The following is a 15,543-nucleotide window of genomic DNA, read 5'->3' as shown; positions in this document are numbered from 1 at the left end:
CCTGGCCTCCCTGAGCGCTGGGTCTCCGGCTCTCGTGTTCTGCCCCAGCGGCACCATGTCCCACATGCGGCCTCCACTGCCCCCAAGTCCCCAGCACCCAGGACGCCAGCACGGAGGAGGGCTCTGTGCAGGGCACAGCCAAGGTGTCTCCACTGCTCTGGGCCACTCGTCAGCAGCTGGGGTCTGCGTCCCTCTGACACCAGATCCTTGGGTGTCTGGCTCTGATGGCCTCTGCGGGGACGCTCACCACGCTGTCCCTTCCCCTTGCCCCATCCCCCTGCCTCCCCTTGCGCCCCTGCCCACAGCCCTCCCTCCTCCTCCTTCTGCCCAAAGAATCCAGAGCAAACCAGCCTTCTCCCCTGTCCTTGTCTGCAGCCAAGAGCAGGGGTTGGGGCAGACCACCTCCCTGCATTGTGAGGGGTGAAAGAGAAAAGTCGTGGAAAGCATGAAACACATGCATGGACACACAGGGAGCATTCCAGAAGCAGAAGCCAATGCTGCATCTTCAGGACCATCATCAGTGAGAGAAGCAAAGAGCCCCCCTTTTCTGAAGAGCATCTGCACGTTCATGGAAATTCCTTTGTGACAGTTACCACTTCCAGTCCATTTTAAGGACGTCGGTGGATATAAACAGTAATATATTTAAAATATGTTAAGTTTAAAAAAGTAGATTATTAAAGCATACGTACCAGATACTCCAGATTTTTTAATGCCCAAATATGAGCTGAACCCAAACCCAAGTCAAGTTTCCAATGCGGCAATAAAAAATATTTTTCCAGCGAGAAAATAAAGATTTCGGGCTCATCTTAATAATATAAACTTTTAGGGAGATCAAATGTGTATTTATGATATTTATTAGTTTAGATGCAAATGATATATTTACTCACATATCGTGTAACATGTACGTATTGCTGTTTTCTACTTTCCCATTTAGAAAATGATTTTTTTTTTTTAAGATTTTATTTATTTATTTGACAGATAGAGACAGCCAGCGAGAGAGGGAACACAAGCAGGGGGAGTGGGAGAGGAAGAAGCAGGCTCATAGCGGAGGAGCCTGATGTGGGGCTTGATCCCATAACACCGGGATCACGCCCTGAGCCGAAGGCAGATGCTTAACCGCTGTGCCACCCAGGTGCCCCTGAAAATGATTCTTTTTACTCAAACGCTTTACAGGTATCTCTAATATCAGTATTTTTTTTTCATCATCTACAAAGGGGTTTTTTAAATCTTTTAAACCAGTTTTCCAGGGCCAGGCCCTTTATCTTCCATCTATGTGGAAAGAAAGATAGGTCTTTTTGAGTCAGGGAGTTCTGACAAACAGCAATGTGGCATTTGTGTGGCATTAGGACATTGAAAAAACGAATCCCGGGGCTCTTCCTTCAAACAGCTGTAAACACAGTGCGGACACACACCGCCCATCCATGCCACCAGAAGTCCATCTTCCCGGAAAGAACTGCTCACTGAGTTTAATGTCTTTAGTGTTTGTTCTCCTGATTTCATAGGGTCACCTCTTTAAGCCTCAAAACTCACACTGAGATCTTTTCGGGACACTGTGTCTCCCCCCAAGCTGTCCTTCGGCTTTCTAAACCCAGTTGTTGAGAGAAGCCCTCCAGCTCCAGAATTCTTAAGGACTTCCTCTCCCTGGTGGGATAATGGTGGGGAGATGGGGACGCTTGCCTACAAATAAGTCATGGGGGAAGTACAGCGGATGTCACCGATGTGGGTCCCCTGGAGAGGAGGCTGCTGTGTGGGGGGTGATTTTCGTTTTGTCTGTGAGCGGCACCTTGGGAACACTCCACGTTACAGCAGAGAGGAGTAGGGCCCTGAGTACCACACACGGCCATGGGGAAGGCTTGGGTCTGAGCACCTAGGCCCCTCGCACCAGAGAACCCCCACGGCAACCACGGAACCCAGCGTTTATTAAGAATAACCCAGTGTTGGGGCGCCCGGGTGGCTCAGTTGGTTAAGCATCTGCCCTCAGCTGGGGTCATGATCCCATGGTCCTGGGTTGGAGTCCTGCTCAACAGAGAGCCTGCTTCTCCCTCCGCCGCTGCCTGCAGCTCTGCCTATTTGTGTGTTCTCTCTCTCTGTGTCAAATAAATAAAATCTTAAAAAAAAAAAAAAAAGAACAACCCAGTGTTTGGAGGCACTACTGCCCCTACCTTAAGCCAGAATCCCAGAGGCCCGTCTGGACAAAGGAGGGAAGCGGAGGACCCAGCGCCACCCAAAGCAAGGCTGAGCTTAGATGCACGCACCCCGTTGCCTCTAGCCTAGCAGCCCTGCCTCCGCAGTGAGCACAGTGAGGAGCACCCCCGCCCCCGGGGGTCCCCCCATCCCCTGCCCGGGATGTAGGCTGGACACAGAACTGTCCATCAACCAAGCTCACTTCCCTCTGGTTCCAGACCCACAACCTTGAGGATTTTGCTGGCAGCCAAAGCTGACCTGAAAGGGCAGCTGGCTTGCAAGGAAGCTGGTGTCCCGCTTCCCGTATCCCGAACCCCGTTTCCGCTTTGTCTAGGCGCCTAGCACAAACTTACCTCTCATGTCTGCACTCCTCCAGGGAACTGGAGACCCAAGACCTCTGAGGAAGCGTGAGGAAGGAGGAGGCAGATGAGGCCAGACAGAAGTTTGCCCTTTGCAGTGTGAATGCCACCGTGGAGTCAGGAGAGCGACTTGTCCCTATTGTCACCCTGGCCTATCCTGCCCCGGCCCTCACTTCCGTGGGAACCCAGTCAGAGCATCATTTCCCAGTTGTCACCGGAGGCCACCCTGGCTGGAGGGCAGGAGGGACGGCATTCTTGTTCTCGCATCATTGTAAGGAGACACGGCTCTCCCTGAACATCTGCCTTGCCTGACCTCATATAGAAAAGTTTTCCTCCCTCTGCACCTCCCCTCCCAGGTCTGTTTCCTCGGATTCAGGTGTGTGTTCCTCACCGGGTCCTTGGTAGAGCAGCAGGGGCGATGCTCAGAAGTCCAGTGTAACTCTGGGAACATTCCCTTGGGGAGCTTAGGGTGCTGTTCCTACAGACGTGCTCCTCCCTCCATGCATGTCCAGAGACACAGCATTCCACTTGCACTGCCTTCCCCGGGGGTTTGGCCTGCGTTGGCTGGTTTGAGGCTGTGAGGCCCCCGTGATCTCCTGTAACAGGAGAGGGAGGCCCTGGGCCCATTTCCCTGCAGATTTGGAGCAGGTGAACGCCCACTGCTGCCTTCGGTTCCTCTTCTTGCTCCCGTTTTCCTCCTGGAACCCTGGTCTGTCTTCTACATGTTTTATAAACAAAGCCTTGTTATTTCCCCTTCACGTAATTCACCAAGGGTGTCCTTCCTGTATACATCAAGTGTGGAGAGAGTACCCACTTGTATTAAGTACATGCATGGGTGAAGGGTGGAGCCAGGTTCTTCAGGGCTGGGGTTTGAGCAAAGCAAAGGGAGGAGGCTGGAATGACCCACGTGGTGATGGATTAGAGATATCGGTGTGAAGTCATGTTTAGCTTAACAAAGATATGTAGGTTAACATACACACACTTATTTCCTGCCCCCGCCAGCTGACACGACCTAGAGGCAGCAACACCCCGGGAGAAACAACCACACCTCGCACCCGGATCTTGGTTTCTAAAACCACTTTCCAAAATAAGAAACCAGGGTTCCCTGGGGAAATAGCTGTTTCACAAGGAGACAAGATCCACAACAGGGGCCAGTACTTTCAATGCCGGCTCATACCCCACCCATAATCTGTATCGTTATCATTATTATTTTATATTTTGTGAAAAGGTCATGTATGTTCATAATATTTTCAAAAGCACACTACCGAAAAGAGTTTGCAATTAAAAATAAGTCTCCCTCCCATACATTAGCCAAGGGAGACAGACCCACCCGCAAAGAGAAAAAAAAAGCTACACATAGCCGGAGACGAAATCAACAGCCCTCACACAGCCCGGAGAGAAGCCACACCATGCTGTCTGACTTGCTCTTTTTTTTCTATCAAATCCTCTCGTATGTTTCCATCGACTTCGGTGACTCAGAGCGAGTGTCTTCTCTGTCCCAAGAGCCTTGATTAAGATCTGCTGTTGCAGCGCAAAAGAGCGTTTTATCACGTCTTCGGTGAATGAATGATCCTATATATTTTCATGGCATTTACACCAGGAATCTCCATAAACGTGATGTCAGTGGATGCTTATACTCACAGGTGCACTGGAAGACAGATAAGCAAAATTATCACCTCTCCCATTTTGCAGATGCAAAAACTGAGGCATGGAGGGAAGGAAAGGTGTTCAGAGGGCAATGGCTATGGAACAGAAGCCAAGAGTACATCAGCAGGGACCCCCTGAAGCTCCCATGGGTCCACCGGAAGAAACACGTTTCTCTCCCGCCTTCTCTAGGCCTCCCCCATAAGCACACACCTAGGGCTCTGCACTTATTCTGCCGGTTTTCACCAATTTTTTCAACAACAATGGCCGCAGCAAGCAAATAACTTCAGCCCTGTGGCTGCAGCTGATTGGAGCAGACATGGTCATGTGACCTGGGACAGCCTCGATTCATTGGCTGGGCTAAGCCAATCAGATTTTGAAGTCTGCCAACCAGAGGTTATTATTTTCGGGGCATTTTCTAAGTGACCGGAATAGCAGGAGCGCTTGGTGTCCATCTCCTACTCACGGCCAGCTTAGATTGATAATTATTGCTCCCATTTTACAGATGAGCAAACTGAAGTTCAGAAAGGTTAAGGGTTGTGATGAAGGTTACACAGCTAGTTAAGTAGCAGGGTTGAAGTTCAATTATGTGTATGTTTGGCCAGAGACTGCAGTCATCACCTTTCTTATGTGGTGCTGCCTTTCTTAGTGGACCCCACTTCTCCCTAAGCCACCCCAATATCCCACACCCCAAAAGTCAAGTCTTTACTGAACAACGTGGAGTTCCCTAAATGCATCACGCTGGTTGTCACCTCTGAGCACCTCCTGGGTTCTTCCTCCCGCTTTTGTGCCCTCCCTGGATCTGCCACTCCAGAGAGGGCAGTCCTTGGGCGTCTTACCCCATGTCGTGGACCTCAGTTTCCTTGTGTGCAGAATGGGAAACACACTGATTGTAACGCTTACCTCACAAGGTCCATGTGACACTCAAGTCATGACTGTGAAAGCAGTTTATAAACTTTCAAGTTCTGTGCCACATCAGTGAATGCAGTAGCAATAGTGGACGCCTGGGGGCTCAGACAGGAAGGGAGCTTAAAAGATAGAGCTGGGGCACCTGGGTGGCTCAGTCATTAAGCGTCTGCCTTCGGCTCAGGGTGTGATCCCAGGGTCCTGGGATAGAGCCCCGCATCGGGCTCCCTGCTCTGCTGGGAGCCTGCTTCTTCCTCTCCCACTCCCCCTGCTTGTGTTCCCTCTCTCACTGGCTGTCTCTCTCTCTGTCAAATAAATAAATAAAATCTTAAAAAAAAAAAAAAAAAGAGCTGCTTTGTCGAACTGGCTGGCAGATGCGGAATCGATCTAGAGTCTAGCCGCAGAAATAAACTTTATAAAAGTACAAATAAAAATATAGAGGAAAATCAGGATAAAGGCTATAAAAGAAGCAAGGTGGGAAGGGGAGGCCAGGATGGGGCTGGTCCTCTGAACTCCAGAAAGAGGAAAAAGATCAACACATGCAAGAACTGACTGAATGGGTTTCAGGGTAGGGGGAAGAGTGGAAACTCACTTTAGAAGGTGGTTGCGGTGGTCCAAGCAAGTGGTGATAGTATAGGTTAGAGAGAGCAAGGAGTAGGAACAGGGGGTCTAGAAGTGGACGGATTCAAGACCCCCAAGGCTTGCAGAATCATACTCAATGGTGTAGGATTGAAAGCTTTCCCTTAAGATCAAGAACAAGACATGTCCACTTTCACCAGTTCTATTTAGCATTGCACTGGAAGTCTTATCTTATCCACACCCATTAGGCAATATTTATCTCTGTATGTGAAGACACAATCTTACATAGAGAAAATTCTAAAGAATATACACACTCAAACTATTACAGCTAATTAATAAACATATTTAGCAAAGCTTCAAGATATAAGATCAACATACAAAAATCAGTAGTATATCCTGGGTGCCTGGCTGGCTTAGTCGGTAGAGCATGTGACTCTTGATCTCCAGGTTGTGAGTTCGAGCCCCATGTTGGATGTAGAGATTAATTAAAAAAAAAAAAGAATTGACAAAAATCAGTCACATTTCCATACACTAACAATGAACAATTTGAAAAGGAAATTAAGAAAACAATTCCATTTACAATAGCATCAACAAGATTAAAGAAACTTGGAATAAACTTGAACAAGGAAGTGTAAGATTTACCCACTGAAAACTACAAAATGTCACAGAAAGAAATTGAAGAGGATACAAATAAATGGAAAGATATCCTGTGTTCATGGATTGGAAGATGTAACATTGTTAAGATGACAATACTGTCCCAAACTACCTACAAATTCAATGCAATCCCTAGAAAAATCTCAAAAGCTATTTTTGCAGAAATGGAAAAACTGATCTTAAAATTCATATGGAATATCGAGATTCCCCAAATGGCCAAAACCATCTTGAAAAAGAATGAAATTAGAAGATTCATGCTTCCTTACAGTAATCCAACTTGTGGTACTGGACCAAGAACAGCTATTAGATCAACTGAATAAAAAGAGAGTCCAGAAATAAACCCATACATCTAAGATCAATTGGTTTTCTTTTTTTTTTCTAAGAATTTATTTATTTATTTGGGAGAGAGAGAATGAGTTGGGGGGAAGGGCAGAGGGAGAAGTAGACTCCCCACTGAGCAGGGAGCCTGATGTGAGGTTTGATCCCAGGACCCCAGGATCACGACCTGAGTTGAAGGCAGATGCTTAACAGACTGAGCGACCCAGGTGCCCCAATCAATTGGTTTTCAAGAGGCTACCAAGGCTATTCAATGGGGAAACCGTAGTCTCTTCAACAAATGGTGCTGAGACAACTGGATATCCACATGAAATTAAGTTGGACCCCTACCTCATACCATATACAAAAATCAACTTAAAATGGATTAGAGACCTAAATATAAAATCTGTAACTATAAAAATCTTAGAAGAAAACATAGGAGCAAACAGTCATGATCTTGGGTTTGGACATGGTTTCTTGGATATGACACCAAAACCACAAGCAACAAAAGAAAAATAGAAAAATAGGACATCATAAAATTCTAAAATTTTTGTGCACTCTCTCAGTAGGTCAGTATCAGGAAAGAGAAATGGCAACCCACAGAGTAAGAGAAAATATTTGGAAATCATATACGTAATGAGAGTCTAGTATCCAGAATACATACAGAATTTGTACAACTCACCCACAAAAAGACAATCCAACTTAAAAATGAGCAAAGGACTTGAACAGAACTTCTCCAAAGAACTTATACAAATGGCTCACAAGCATATGAAAAGAGGCTTATCATCATTAGTCATTAAGGAAATGCAAATCAAAACCACAGTGAGATACCACTTCACACCCACTAGGATGACTATACTTTAAAAAAAGGAAAAAATAAGTTTAGGCAAAGATGTGGAGAAATTGATGTCTTTATACGTTGCCGGTAGGAAGGCAACACGTTGCAGTCACTATGGAAAATAATTTGAAGGCTCCTCAAAATGTGCAATGTAGACTCACCCTATGGGCTGTGACTTAGTGCATTCAGGCCAGTATAGCAAAGTAGCATAGGCTGGGTGCTTTATAAATAACAGAAATTTATTTCTCACAGTTCTGGAGGCTGGGAAGTCCAAGATCAAGGCTTTGGAAGATTTGGGGTCTGGTGAGAGCCTACTTCCTGATTCATAGACAGCTATCTTCTCATTGTGTCCTCGCATGGTGGAAGGGGCAAGAGAGCGCTCTGGGGTCTCTTTCATAAGGGCACTAATCCCATTCTCGAGGGCACCATCCTCCTGACCTTATAACCTCCTAAAGACACCATCTCCAAGTATGCCTCCAATACACCTCCAGATACATTGGGGATTAGGTGTCAATATATGAATTTGGGGGGACATAAACATCCAGTCTTTAGCACTCAGCAATTACACTCTGAGGTATATACCCAAGTTAAATAAAATTATATACGCCCACACAAAAATTTGCACACGAATGTTCATAGCAACACTATTCACAGTAGCCAAAAGGTGGAAACAATCTAAAAGTCCATCAGTGATGAATGGAAAAACAAAATGTGTTCTATCCATACAATGGAATATTATTAAGCCATAAAAAGAAATGAGTCTCAAAAACAGAGTGGTATGTGAGAGAAGCCAGATACAAAGGCTCCATGTGGTATCATTCCATTTACATGAAATGTCCAGAATAGGCCAAGGCATCGAGCCAGAAATCAGATTCACGGTTGCCGAGGGCTGCGGGGACGGGAGGATGGGGAATGACTGCTTCATGAACACGGGGTTTCCTTTTGAAGTGGAAGAAATGTTCTGGAACTAGAGAAAGGTGATTGTTTCACCACATTGTAACGGTACTAAATGCCACTGAATTGTCCACTTTAAAATGGTTAAAATGGTAGGGGCCCCTGGGTGGCTCAGTCGGTTAAGCACCCGGCGCTTGGTTTTGGCTCAGATCACGATCCCAGGTTTCTGGGATCAAGCCCCATGCCCCATCTGGGACTGAGCCCCATGCCCTGTCAGGATCCACGTTCAGTGGGGAGTCTGCTTTCTCTATCTCTCCCTATGCCCCTCCCCCTGCTCGTCCTCTCTCTCTCTCTCAAATAAATAAATAAATAAATCTTAAAAATAATAAAATAAAATGGTTAAAATGGTAAGGAGTGGTGCCTGAGTGGCTCAGTCAGTTGAGCGTCTGGCTCTTGGTTTCAGCTCACATCATGATCTTGGGGTCCTGGGATGGAGCCCCACAGTGGGGCTCCATGCTCAGAAGGGGGTCTGTTTGAAATTCTCTCTCCCTCTGCCTCCCTCTGCTCTCTCTCTCTTTCACACAAATAAATCTTTAAAAACTAAATAAAATGGTTAACATGGTGAATGTAATCACCGTTTAAAAAAAAAAAGCTTGTTGATGGACAGAAGGTGGGATGAAACTGTCAGAGGGAAATCAAGACTCTCCTGGTTTCCTCTGGGAGTTATGGACTGGAGGAGGCTTGAGTACTCTCTGGGTTTCAGACTCCACTGCATCCTTTCTCTTCTTTGTCTAGACACACTCAATCTCACCCCAGGGCCTTTGCACCTGCTTTTCCATGCAACCCGAATGATTTTCCTCCAACTCTTGGCCTGCCCTCTCCACTCATGTCTCAGCTGTGCTGTCACTCCTTAAACATTCTTACACAAGCCTAACTGGCCCCTCCTCATCTCCTTACAGTTCCCAGCCCTAAGATCCCCAATGTCATGCCATCCAGTTCACAGGGTTGATCACAATCTGTTGTTTTGAGGATTTGATTACTTGTTTATTGTCTGTCTCCCCCAACTCAAATATGACTTCCATTAGAAAAATAACATCATATTGTCACCAGCTAGACCCCAAGACCGCACTTTATTCACCTGCTTGTACCCACTGACCTTTGTCCCACAGTTTTCCTTACACTCTTCTTTCCAGTTTATCTCTTAACTCAGGCAAAAGACCCAAGGGGGCAGAGCATCCTGTGATGGAAAACCAAAACTGCCTCTCAAGCAATAAGGACTTCCGGGATGAAGAGCTCTGGCGGCCCACACCGCGCAGACCAGTTTGAGCTCAACCCCCAGCTCATGCCTGCACAGATGGAACAGGCAATGCCCCACAGAGGGATGGACAGTTACCTTTACTTTATTATAATATGAAAGTCCCGGCTCAAGGAGGAACACAAGACTCATTAACATAACATGAAATGTATGTATTGGCATATTTCCTTAAGGGGCACGTGTGACCATCTCCCCTTTCTAAATATTCAGCCTCACCCATAATAAAAGGAACGCATTCCCCGTTGCTCAGGGCGTCACAGCTTTGGAAGCTATTGTCTGTGATCCACTCATTTGCTGAAAATAAGGATCCTTTCTGGGACATCTCTACCTGGTGTAGTTTCTTTCTTTCTTTCTCTTTCTTTCTTTCTTTCTTTCTTTCTTTTTTTTTTTTTATTAATAATGATTTTTTATTATATTATGTTAGTCACCATACAGTACATCCCCGGTTTCCGATGTAAGGCTCGATGATTCATTAGTTGTGTATAACACCCAGTGCACCATGCAATATGTGCCCTCCTTACTACCCATCACTGGTCTATCCCATTCCCCCACCCCCCTCCCCTCTGTAGCCCTCAGTTTGTTTCTCATAGTCCATAGTCTCTCATGTTTCATTCCCCCTTCTGATTATCCCCCCTTTCTTTATCCCTTTCTTCCCCTACTGATCATTCTAGTTCTTATGTTCCATAGATGAGAGAAATCATATGATAGTTGTCTTTCTCTGCTTGACTTATTTCACTAAGCATTATCTCCTCCAGTGCTGTCCATGTTGTAGCAAATGTTGAGAACTCATTCTTTCTGATTGCTGAGTAATATTCCATTGTATATATGGACCACAACTTCTTAATCCAGTCATCTGTTGCAGGGCATCTCGGCTCCTTCCACGATTTAGCTATTGTGGACATTGCTGCTATGAACATTGGGGTGCATATGGCCCTTCTCTTCACTACGTCTGTATCTTTGGGGTAAACACCCAGTAGTGCAATGGCTGGATCATAGGGTAGCTCAATTTTTAACTTTTTAAGGGACCTCCACACGGTCTTCCAGAGTGGCTGTACCAACTTGCATTCCCACCAACAATGTAGGAGGGATCCCCTTTCTCCACATCCTCTCCAACAATTGTTGTTTCTTGCCTTGTCTATTTTTGCCATTCTAACTGGCGTAAGGTGGTATCTCAGTGTGGTTTTGATTTGAATTTCCTTGATGGCTAATGATTTTGAACATTTTTTCATGTGTCTGTTAGCCATTTGTATGTCTTCATTGGAAAAGTGTCTGTTCATATCTTCTGCCCATTTTTTGATTTGTTTATTTGTTTCTCGTGTATTGAGTTTGAGAAGTTCTTTGTAGATCTTGGATACCAGTCCTTTATCTGTAGTGTCATTTGCAAATATATTCTCCCATTCCGTGGGCTGCCTCTTAGTTTTTCTGACTGTTTCCTTGGCTGTGCAGAAACTTTTAATCTTGATGAAGTCCCATAAATTCATTTTATCTTTTGTTTCTCTTGCCTTTGGGGATGTGTCATGAAAAAGGTTGCTTTGGCCGATGTCGTAGAGGTTGCTGCCTGTGTTCTCCTCTAGAATTTTGATGGATTCCTGTCTCACATCGAGGTCTTTCATCCATTTGGAGTTTATTTTTGTGTATGGTGTGAGATAGTGATCAAGTTTCATTCTTTTGCATGTAGCTGTCCAATTTTCCCAGCACCATTTATTGAAGAGACTGTCTTTTTCCCACCGGATGTTTTTTCCTGCTTTATCAAATATTAGTTGCCCAAAGAGCTGAGGGTCCATTTCTGGGCTCTCTATTCTGTTCCATTGGTCTATGTGTCTGTTTTTGTGCCAGTACCATGCTGTCTTTGTGATCACAGCTTTGTAGTACAGCTCGAAATCCGGCATTGTGATGCCCCCAGCTTTGTTTTTCCTTTTCAACAGTTCCTTGGAGATTCGGGGTCTTTTCTGGTTCCATACAAATTTAAGGACTATTTGTTCCAGTTCTTTGAAAAACGTTCTCGGTATTTTGATCGGGATAGCATTGAAAGTGTAGATTGCTCTGGGTAGCATGGACATTTTAACTATGTTAATTCTTCCGATCCATGAGCATGGAATATCTTTCCATCTTTTTATGTCTTCCTCAATGTCTTTTAAGAGTGATTTATAGTTTCTAGAATAAAGGTCCTTTACGTCTCTGGTTAAGTTAATTCCAAGGTAACGTATGGTTTTTGGTGCTATTGTAAATGGGATGGATTCCCTGATTTCTCTTTCTTCGTTCTCGTTATTCGTGTACAGAAATGCGACTGATTTCTGAGCATTGATTTTGTATCCCGCCACGTTACTGAATTGCTCTATAACTTCTAATAGTTTGGGAGTGGCTTCTTTTGGGTTTTCCATATAGAGTATCATGTCGTCTGCGAAGAGAGACATTTTGACTTCTTCTTTGCCGATTTGAATACCTTTGATCCCTTTTTGTTGTCTGATTGCTGTTGCAAGGACTTCTAGTACTATGTTGAATAATAGTGGCGAGAGTGGGCATCCTTGTCGTGTTCCTGATCTTAAGGGAAAGGCTTCCAGCTTTTCCCCATTGAGAATAATATTTGCAGTAGGCTTTTCATAGATGGCTTTTATGAGATTGAGAAATGTACCTTCTATTCCTACACTCTGAAGGGTTTTAATCAGGAAAGGATGCTGTATTTTGTCAAATGCTTTTTCGGCATCGATTGAGAGGATCATATGGTTCTTGAGTCTTTTCTTGTTGATATGATGTATCACGCTGATTGATTTGCGAATATTGAACCACGCTTGCATCCCAGGTATGAATCCCACTTGATCGTGGTGGATAATCCTTTTAATGAACTGTTGGATTCTATTAGCAAGTATCTTGTTGAGGATTTTGGCGTCCATATTCATTAGGGAAATCGGTCTGTAATTCTCCTTTTTGAGGGGGTCTTTGCCTGGTTTGGGGATCAAGGTAATATTGGCCTCATAGAATGAGTTTGGTAGCTTTCCTTCTGTTTCTATTTTTTGAAATAGCTTTAGGAGAATAGGTATTATTTCTTCTTTGAATGTTTGGTAGAATTCCCCAGGAAAACCGTCCGGGCCTGGAGTTTTGTTATTTGGAAGGTTGTTTATCACTGACTCAATTTCTTCATAATTAATTGGCCTGTTTAAGAAATCAATTTCTTCCTTTTTCAATCTTGGTAGTTTATAGGTTTCGAGGAAGGATTCCATCTCTTCCAGATTGCTTAGTTTATTGGCATATAGCTGTTGATAAAAATTTCTAATAATCCTTCCAATTTCAATGGTGTTCGTCGTGACCTCTCCTTTTTCATTCATAATTTTAATAATCTGGGTCCTTTCTTTTTTCTTTTGGATAAGTCTTGCCAGTGGTCTGTCAATTTTATTGATTCTCTCCAAGAACCAGCTTCTAGTCCTGTTGATCTGCTCTACTGTACTTCTGGTTTCTGCTTGATTGATTTCAGCTTTAATTTTGGTCAACTGCTTCCTTGTGAGTGGATTAGGCCTGTCCCTCTGTTGCTGTTCCAGCTTCTTGAGGTGAGAATATAAAAACTGCATTTTAGATTTTTCTATTCTTTTGAGTGAGGCTTGGATGGCTATGTATTTCCCCCTTAGGACTGCCTTTGCAGTATCCCATAGGTTTTGGACTGTTGTATTTTCATTCTCATTGGTCTCCATAAATTGTTTAATTTGATTTTTGATTTCCTGGTTTATCGAGTCATTCCTGAGCAGGATGGTTCTTAGTCTCCAAGTGTTTGAGTTTCTTCCAAATTTTTCCTTGTGGTTGAGTTCCAATTTCAGAGCGTTGTGGTCTGAGAATATGCAGGGGATAATTTCAATCTTTTGGTATCGGCTGAGACCTGTTTTGTGTCCCAGAACATGGTCTATTCTTGAAAATGTTCCATGGGCATTAGAATAGAATGAGTATTCTTTGGTTCTGGGGTGTAGTGTTCTATATATATCTAAGAGGTCCAACTCGTCGAGTATGGCATTCAAAGCCTTTGATTCTTTGCTTAGTTTTTGCCAGGGTGTTCTGTCTATTTCTGAGAGTGGAGTGTTGAGGTCCCCTACTATTAATGTATTTTTATCTATATGTCTCTTTATTCTGGTTAAGAGTTGGCTTGTGTATCTTGCTGCTCCCCTGTTGGGGGCATATATATTTATAATTGTCATATCCACTTGTTGAATACTTCCTTTAAGAATAATATAGTGCCCTTCTGCATCTCTAACTATAGTCTGTAGTTTAAAATCCAATTTATCTGATATGAGAATTGCTACCCCAGCTTTCTTTTGAGGTCCATTTGCGTGAAAGATGGTACTCCATCCCCTTACTCTCAGTCTGAATGCATCTTTGGGTTCGAAATGAGTCTCTTGTAGACAGCAAATGGATGGGTCATTTCTTTTTATCCAATCTGCAACCCTGTGGCGTTTGAAACCAGAATTTAAACCATTAATGTTCAGGCTGAGTACTGAGAGATATGCTTTTAATTCTGCCATGTTGTCAGTAAAGTCTTTGTTTGTATTGGCTGTGACTTTCTGTTTTGTATCACTCTTGGGGCCTTTTTACTTTTATAGAACCCCCCGTAATACCTCCTGTAGGGCTGGTTTCGTGGTTACGAAATTGGCTAGTGACTGTCGATTCTGAAATGTCTTTATTTCTCCATCAATTCTGAATGACAGCCTTGCTGGATAAAGGATCCTTGGCTGCATGTTTTTCTCTGAAAGAGCTTTAAAAATGCTCCCCCAACCCTTTCTCTCATTCCAGGTCTGTGTAGACAGGTCTGATGTAATTCTGATGCCTTTGCCTTGGTACGTGAGAAATTTCTTTGCCCTGGCCGCTTTCAATACTGTTTCCTTGGATCTCATATTTGCGAATTGCACTATGACGTGACGTGGTGTAGGTCTGTCATGGTTGAGCTTGGGAGGGGTCCTCTCTGCCTCTTGGACACGAATTTTTGTTTCCCTTGCTAGATTAGGGAAGTTTTCAGCTACAATTTGTTCAAATATCTCTTCTAGACCTCTGTTTTTCTCCACCCCCTCGGGGATGCCGATGATTCTAACATTGGATCGTTTCGTTGAGTCAGTAATCTCCCGTAGCCAACATTCGTGGGCGTGGATTTTTTTAAGACCATCTTCTATTTTTATTTTTTCCTCTATTAACCCATCCTCCAATTCACTAACCCTTTCCTCCGCTTCCGTGACCCTGGCCGTCAGAGCCTCTAGTTTTGCCTGCATTTGGCTCATAGAATTTTTAATTTCTGTCAAATTCGCTCTCATTTCCGCCCTTAGGGATTGTATATTCTCAGTAATATTTTCCTGAATACTTTTTTCAAGTCTACTCATTATCTTGACCATTGTTACTCTGAATTCCATTTCTGATAATTTGGTTACATCCATATCCGTTACTTCTGTGGCAGAGGCCACTGACTCACTGTCTTTTCTTTGCTGGGGGGGGCTTCTCCTTCTTGTCATTCTGATGAAGAGAGGTTGCGGGCTTTCCAGAGCCCAAAATTATTGACTGGGTCCCAGGCCGTGCCCCTTGTTTTATAGGGATCTTAGAGATGTGGGCTTCTTCTTTAAAGATTTTATTTACTTATCTGAGAGAGGGAGACAGACAGTCAGCAAGAACGAAACAGAAGCAGGGGAGTGAGAGAGGAAGAAGCAGGCTCCCAGCGGAGGAGCCCGATGAGGGACTCCTTTCCGGAACGCCGGGATCACGCCCTAAGCCAGAGACAGGAGCTCAATGACTGCGCCACCCAGGCGCCCGGGTTGTGGGCTTCTTGATTTTTCAGCCTGCCTTCTGTGTTCTGGGGGAGGGGCCTGCCGCGCTGATACTCAGGCAACCCTGTT

Source organism: Ursus americanus, chromosome 30 (genome assembly GCF_024610735.1).
Source record: "Ursus americanus isolate L20-20 chromosome 30, mUrsAme1.1.p, whole genome shotgun sequence".
Taxonomy (NCBI): Eukaryota; Metazoa; Chordata; class Mammalia; order Carnivora; family Ursidae; genus Ursus; species Ursus americanus.
The sequence above is the reverse complement of the archived record's forward strand: the minus strand, read 5'-3'. Positions refer to the sequence as shown.